Raw genomic sequence first — 7,076 nt, 5'->3', positions numbered from 1 at the left:
GGCAAAAGCAAATTGTGGCAAATTAGTAAACTGTCATAATATCCAAATTAAGCTATATGATAATTCTTTGCTAAAACAGCTAATCAGTCCTTTTGAGTTCAGTTGTAGTTCACAAAAACAATGGAGAAATAAAACTGTCCACATTAGTAATTAGTGGCAGACACATTCCCATTTGAAGTTCACATGTAGTTTATGATGAACTTTGGCCAAAATAACTGGATTTTTAAAAAGTATACACCTGCATATTAATGGTTTTAGATAGCACTTGTATCTTAATAAAATATTACAGTATATTTTAGTTTATTGAAAATAGGATATTTTAGGAGGGAAGGGGTCATTGCTCAGTGGCACAGCATCTGCTTTTTACAGTGTAAAATTTACACAGAAGATTTCTGGAATTTCCATTAAAAGAATCGGGGGGGGGGGAGGTGAAGTGAAAAGCCTACCCCTGAGATTTTGGAAAACTTCTACCAGTCACAACAGTTAATACTAACTGCAGGAGACCAATAAAACAGCTTCCTCTATTCAACTTTGCAAGGTAAGATCAAGAAGTCTTATATCAATATACATTTTATCCTGGTGGACAACTGCATAATTTTATATTAAATCGAATCTTATATTAAGATTTTAAACATTTTAAGCAAAAACCTTGTGTGTAGAGCAATATTTCACAGGGCTTAATTAGAACTAATAAACTCTCAATGTGTATTTATAGCAGGGTTTCTATTGAACTGCACTGAGACTCACGAAAATTCATACCATATCGCAAATTTTGTTTGTCTTTAAGGTGCTCATAGACTCTTGCTCTTTTCTACTGCTACAGTCAGACTAACCTGGTGACCCATCTTGACTTACCTAAATGTATATTAAAAGTGTTTAATAATTGACGTTAAAAGATTATGGTGAGACCTTTTTTGTCTGAATTGATGGACTGTATGCACTGCACCAGTCAAATGAAATATATCAGAATTCTTTATCAGTAATTACAAAGCGGCTTACAGTTGCCTTCCCTTACCTCTCCCCACAACAGACACCCTGTGAGGTGGGTGAGGCTGAGAGAGCCCTGATATCACTGCTTGGTCAGAACAGTTTTATCAGTGCCATGGTGAACCCAAGGCCACCCAGCTGGCTGCATGTGGGGGAGTGCAGAATTGAACCGGCATGCCAGATTAGAAGTCCTCACTCCTAAATACTACCAAACTGGCTAACTGTGTGAATGTTTTAAAGCCCATATTTATTCGGTTACTGGCCCCTTGTTTCATTTGTAAAGTGAAAGAGCAATGGCTCTTAAGGTAAAGGTATCCCCCGTGCAAGCACCGGGTCATGTCTAACCATTGGGGTGACGCCCTCCAGAGTTTTCATGGCAGATTCAGGTTTGCCAGTGCCTTCCCCAGTCATTACCGTTTACCCCCCAGCAAGCTGGGTACTCGTTTTACCGACCTCGGAAGGAAGGTTGAGTCGACCTTGAGCCGGCTGCTGGGATCGAACTCCCAGCCTCATGGGCAGACAGCTTCAGACAGCATATCGCTGCCTTACCACTCTGTGCCACAAGAGGCTCTTGGCTCTTTCTTACAAACCGATATATAAACATCTTTAACACTTAGCTGTATTAATATTTGAGCAGAGGCCTCCTGGGCGGAGCCAGTTTGGCCTTTGCTTCCAGTCCATGGGCCAATAAGGACACGCCCCCAACAAACCCGGTGAGGAGTACTCTGGTACATTCACTGCCTTTCTGACCTTGACCACTGCCGGGAAAGGAGGTCAGGGGGGCTGCTCCTCACCGGTGGAGGGAGAACCGGAGTCCCCCACCAGCACTTCATACAGCCACCATGAAAATGTCCGCCTCAGCGAGCCTTTTCAGGGCAGCGGAGGGAGGAGCAGAGTTCCTGCCAGCACTCCCCGCCGCCACCCCGAAAACACCCACCAAGGCCTGCGGAGGCCTTGGTGAGCCTTTTCAGAAGGGGAGGGAAGGGGAGGAGTCCCCGCCAGTGCTTCCCGCCACCACACCAAAAAGGGAAAGGAGGTCGGTGGGGCTGCCTGGTGGGGGGGGGGAGTTCCCACCAGCACTTCCCCCTGCCCCGAAAAGGCTTCTCACTCCCCCGCCCCCTGGCCTGCCCGGGGCAGGGGAGGGTGGTCCTCGCACCCGTTGTATTTTGCAATACAGTGGGCTTTTTAGCTAGTCTTTAAACCGCCCGTGGCGCCGCGGGTGCCACGGACTATATAAATGGGTAAGCGGTTCTAAGGCGGGATGTGTCCGTGATGAGGAAGGGTCCGGATTGGACGCTTCCTCAGGACAGACAGTCGTGAAGCGCCTGCTGATTGGTCCCTCCGATTCCCAGCCCCAGCAACTGCGAGCAGCGCACAGTGCGCAGCGCGGCTCGCAGTTGATCCTGGCCTGACGTGGCGAGAGGCGCAAAGTGCTTCTTGCCGTGTCAGGCCGCTACCCGAGGGAGCCCCCGGCAGCCGCGCAGAGCGAGGCTGCTGGGGTCTCCCTGCCCGGCGGCCTGATGCGGCGAGAGGCGTCAGGCCGCTGCCCGAGGGAGCTCCCGGCAGTCGCGCGGAGCGCGGCTGCCGGGGTCTCCCTGCTCAGTGGCCTGACGCGGCGAGAAGCGCAAAGCGCCTCTCGCCGCGTCAGGCCGCTGCCAGACGAAGACCCCGGCAGTCACGCGGAGCGCGGCTGCCGGGCCCTCCCTGCCTCCCCCGCTGCCACCGCTTAGACACGACACCACAGGGAGGGAGCCGCCGCGGAGAGCCGTCGCCGCGGGACGCAACAAACTGTGAGTACCTAGCGCCCACTGTATCCCTTATACAGCGGGCTATATTTCTAGTTCAGTATAATTTGGAACAGGGTTAGAAAGATAATACCACTGGAACAGCCTGAGCAGAAGCTCAGAATCTGCCAGGACATGAGCATTTAATCTGGGTCTTCTTTCCTACATTCTTTGTTGAAGCTCTATTCTGGGTTAGGAGGTGGTGTTTATTTTTGTGTTTGTTTTGAGCCATAAAGCTTGTGCATCACACTCACGCAAATGACTCTGCACAAGGAATTCCAGCTATTTCCTTTTAACACTGGGTGGGACAAGGAGATCCCTCTGAACATCTTCTAAAGGGAGGCTTTTCCAAAAACAACCAGAGAAAACCCTGAAGGCAAAAAGGAGGCATAACTCACAGCATTCTCAGGGTTGCTTCCGAAATACAAAATATTAGACCCTTGTGTGATCCTCTTACAGCTGCTGGCCAGTTGTCCCCAGACACTCCATGTTTACGCTTGTTCTTAACTGAGACATATTGGCTCTTGGCAATGCTTTCATTCCTTGCTAAAAAATTAAAACCATCTGCTGAGCCTAAGCTACTCAGAAAGAGAAAATGCTCTGTGAATATGTCAAAGGAACTGCTAGGCCTCACCCACAGAGCAAGTGATGCTTAGCTGCTCATCTGTCACCTGTTACAAGGAACGCAGGCAACAGATTACAGTATTCTAACAACCACCCTGTAAGGTAGGCTAGGCTGAATAATAACATTACTGGCCCAAGGCCAGTTTTGCCCAACAGGCAAATGGCTGCTTTCCACCATAGGCTCTGAAGAAGTGTCTGGCATTGGTCCCATCATCTTTGTTACAGTTGCAGGGCCACACAAACAAGACACAAGAGGTATGTAGGGTATGTAGGTATGTAGCTGTGCAGACGAACACAGACCCCAAGCATTTTGGAAACTGGAACATCTCTTCATTATTTAAAATGCACCCGCCACTCTTCTCCAGCTGCCTGAAACAGCTTAAATATGTTAAACAATCAACTTTTGAAAGATTTAAAAATCATTCACTTCCAATCAGGCAGGCTGCGCTGAGGCTAAATGCAAAAGAGCATGAGAAAATATTGATCCTGAACAACATCATCTCAAAAGCTGCATCCCATCTAGATTTTTATGGGCTCAAAGGAGAATGATTTTGGGAAATTCTCCCCCTCCCAAAGGAGAACGGCAATCTCCCCCCCCCCAAGCTATTCATGGGGATTTCCCATCGCTCAGAACAAAGGAGAGATGTTTTGAGCTGCTTCAGGAGTGGGATATTGCCCCGTTCCTTGTGCCTATGAATATCTAAGCCAGTTGCAGCCTGATGGCTATTTATCAAACTATAAATGTGTATTATACACTACATGTTTCTTTAATGCACTTTTGCTGCCCTAGCTCCAAAAAGCTGATGAGGATATATGGATCTCCCCTCCGCCAATGTACCCTCACAACAACCCTGTGAGGTGGGTAAGGCCGACAGAGGATCAACCCAGTAAATTTTATGGCAAGTAGGGATTTGAACCTGGTTCTTCCTAATCTTAGTCCAACACACATGTAGATTAGTTTTACATCTAATCCTCATATTTTAAGAAGTTACACTTTTCAAAGAAATTCTTAAAATACAAAAACAGTGTGCCTGCATTTTAAAAATTACCCCTTGTTATCTCTGTAGCGCAATTAAACAACTATTGACCTAAAAACACGTGCATATACAACTGATAATGCATGCTTAGCTTGGGGAAAAAAAGAAATGAACCATATGCTTACTGTGCCGTAAATTCCAAGTCAGAACTCAGCATTACTTGCTATATGGCTTCAGGAGTAGACAGCTGTGTCAAGCCTATTAGTGCTTCAGAGATCTGTTGTTAAACTAACAATTGCAGACTCACAACAGCATTCCTCTAAAGCTGCAAAGTCAGGAATCACTCACAATTCTGGGGAGAACAGAGCCAGTCTATACCACACTTGAACATAACAGGCAACATGTTACCTTGAATCCAGAATGTCTGTTATTCCCCCTACTGAACTGACACAACTACAAGTTGAAGAAATGTTCACTTTCCCCATCCATCCCCAATGCTGAGAAATTATTCCACCCTCCTTGGGAAAGGGGGGGGATACTAAAGAAAGGGAGGAATTGAGTTCTTGCTGTAAGGCTGAATTAGAATTAGCATCCCAATTTTAAAACACTGCACATGGGGGTTCATGCACAAGAACATAGTCACCACCTGAAGACTGCATCATCAGACGATAGCAAGCTTTAATGAGCCACAACATAGACTTTGTAAAGTACTCTTCATATTTTGCACACACAGCCACCTGTTTGATCACTTCCTTGGCAACAATCGTTGGACTTCTCAGCCGTAGCTGGAATGCTTATGTCACGCCTCTTAAATCCTACCTGTACAAACAAACCAGGATTAGGAACATTTCCACGGTAAATTATTCATTCCACGAGCAAAACGCAGTCTGGGCCAAATGTTTCTGAGAGACCGTCTCTCTGCCTATGCCCCTCAAAGAGCGTTACACTCCACCAGCACCAGCTGGCTGGTGATCCCTGGCCTCAGGAAAGCTCGTCTAACCTCAACGAGGGCCACAGCCTTTGCTGGCAGGGGCTCATGGGAATTGTAGTCCATGGACATCTGGAGGACCACAGGTTGACTACCCCTGAATGAGCTCCCAGAGATCAGGGCCCTACCAGAGCTAGGTCAGTTCTGCAGGGCATGCACCAGGGAGCCCCTGCCAGCGTTTGCATACATACACAGCCCATAGGCTATTGAAGGAACAATGTTATATGCAATATATGAACTGTAGATCTAATGCATTTCGGCTCCCGTTTAGAGATCTAATTGTAACACACACTTGTTCATTAAGCATAAGATATGTACAACAGTAATAAAACAACCAAGATAAGAGCTTTAGAATAACAATTAAAAGGATCCGGTAGTAGGTGAGTGAAAGCCTGGGGGACCTGGGATCCTGCAGATCCATTACCAGTCAGAGTAGGTGATAACCTTGTTAGATCAAGGGTCTGACAGTAGAAAGTGGCTCCGTGTATCCATGGGTACACTGGGAATCTTTGGTGGCAATTTCTTTATTTAGGCAAGGAGTTTGATGGTGACATATTAAAAAGTCTATCCCTGTTAGTAAATAGCTACTAATCTGTTTCATTTTGAGCCCGCACCTCTTATTACAATATGAAGATTTTTCTCTGCAATTGAGAGGAATAGCCAGCAGAGGGGGCTAAGCCACCACAGAGGCATTTCATAGCCTACAAGGAAAGGAACGAACAAATGAATTGAAATTTGTAGTCCCGTGACGTATTTTTAAAAGTGTGTATCAGACTGCAACAAGAGCAGCTTTTTTTGTACCCCACTTATTACTACCTGAAGAAGTCTCAAAGCCGCTTACCATCACTTTCCATGCCTCTCTCCGCATCACCCTGTGAGGTAGGAGGGACTAGGAGAGCCCTGAGAGAACTGTAACAGGCCCAAAGTCACCCAGCTGGCTGCAAGGGAAGGAGGAAGGAGGGAATCAAACCCGGCTCTCCAGACGAGAGGCCGCCGATCTTAACCAGCACACCACCCTGGTTAACCAAGGCGATTTCTTTCTCCGTTTGTTTTAACCTTGCTCGTGCACACACACACACCCTCAAGCGGCCCTCCTGCCCTTAGATAATGCAGGGGGGCTTGTTTTTAATGATCCCCCCCCCATCGCAGTTCCTTGCCACAAATTAATACCAGAAAAGAATCCTTTGAGGCCATCCCTCCCCTTAAAAACAAGAGTGTTTCCCCCCCTCTGTTTTCACAATAGTCGCTTTCATGCAGTGGAACCGGACCCAAATCCGCTTTCCCCTCCTCAGGCGGTCCAGCTGCGGAAGCCACGCCACCGCCTCCAGAAAGGCGCATTGTGTCCCCTCGTGAGCCGGGGGGGGGGGGCGGAGACGGCGGAAACCCGCAGCTCTTCTGCACTCGCTCGCCCACCCTTGGGCGCCCGGCCCCGGCGGGCGGGACACGCCGTCCGTCCGTCAGTCCACACAGGGCGCGTATCCCTGCAGGTGCGGTGGCGCTCGGCTGGGAGAGGGCGCAGGTAGCCGGGGTCGGCGAGACACTTCTGCTCCGCAGGCGGCGGAATTTCGGTGGAAGGAAGCGAAAGCGCGGCAGGAGCCTCTGGCTTCAAAAGGCGGCGGCGGCGGCGAGAGAAAAGTTGCTCGCCTTTCTGAACGGCAACATCGCCACGCGGCGGGTTTCCCGGCTGGGGGCGTGGCCTGGGCGGGACTCCCTGCC

The 7,076-nt window shown here is 48.5% G+C and overlaps 1 long non-coding RNA gene across 1 annotated transcript; it reads right to left on the bottom strand.

Annotated features, from left to right (window-relative positions):
- Window positions 1-4,462: 4,462 nt before the first annotated feature.
- On the bottom strand, window positions 4,463-7,062 carry LOC143833143 (uncharacterized). Its single transcript, XR_013229537.1, has 3 exons — window positions 6,774-7,062; window positions 6,202-6,298; window positions 4,463-5,191 (listed from the first exon to the last, which is right to left on the bottom strand). It is a non-coding gene; the product is annotated as an uncharacterized LOC143833143 (long non-coding RNA).
- Between the last annotated feature and the right edge of the window lie 14 nt (window positions 7,063-7,076).

The sequence above is a fragment of the Paroedura picta genome, chromosome 3 (genome assembly GCF_049243985.1).
Source record: "Paroedura picta isolate Pp20150507F chromosome 3, Ppicta_v3.0, whole genome shotgun sequence".
Lineage (NCBI taxonomy): Eukaryota > Metazoa > Chordata > Lepidosauria > Squamata > Gekkonidae > Paroedura > Paroedura picta.
Note: the sequence above shows the minus strand (reverse complement) of the source record. Positions and strands in the feature narration are given on the sequence as shown.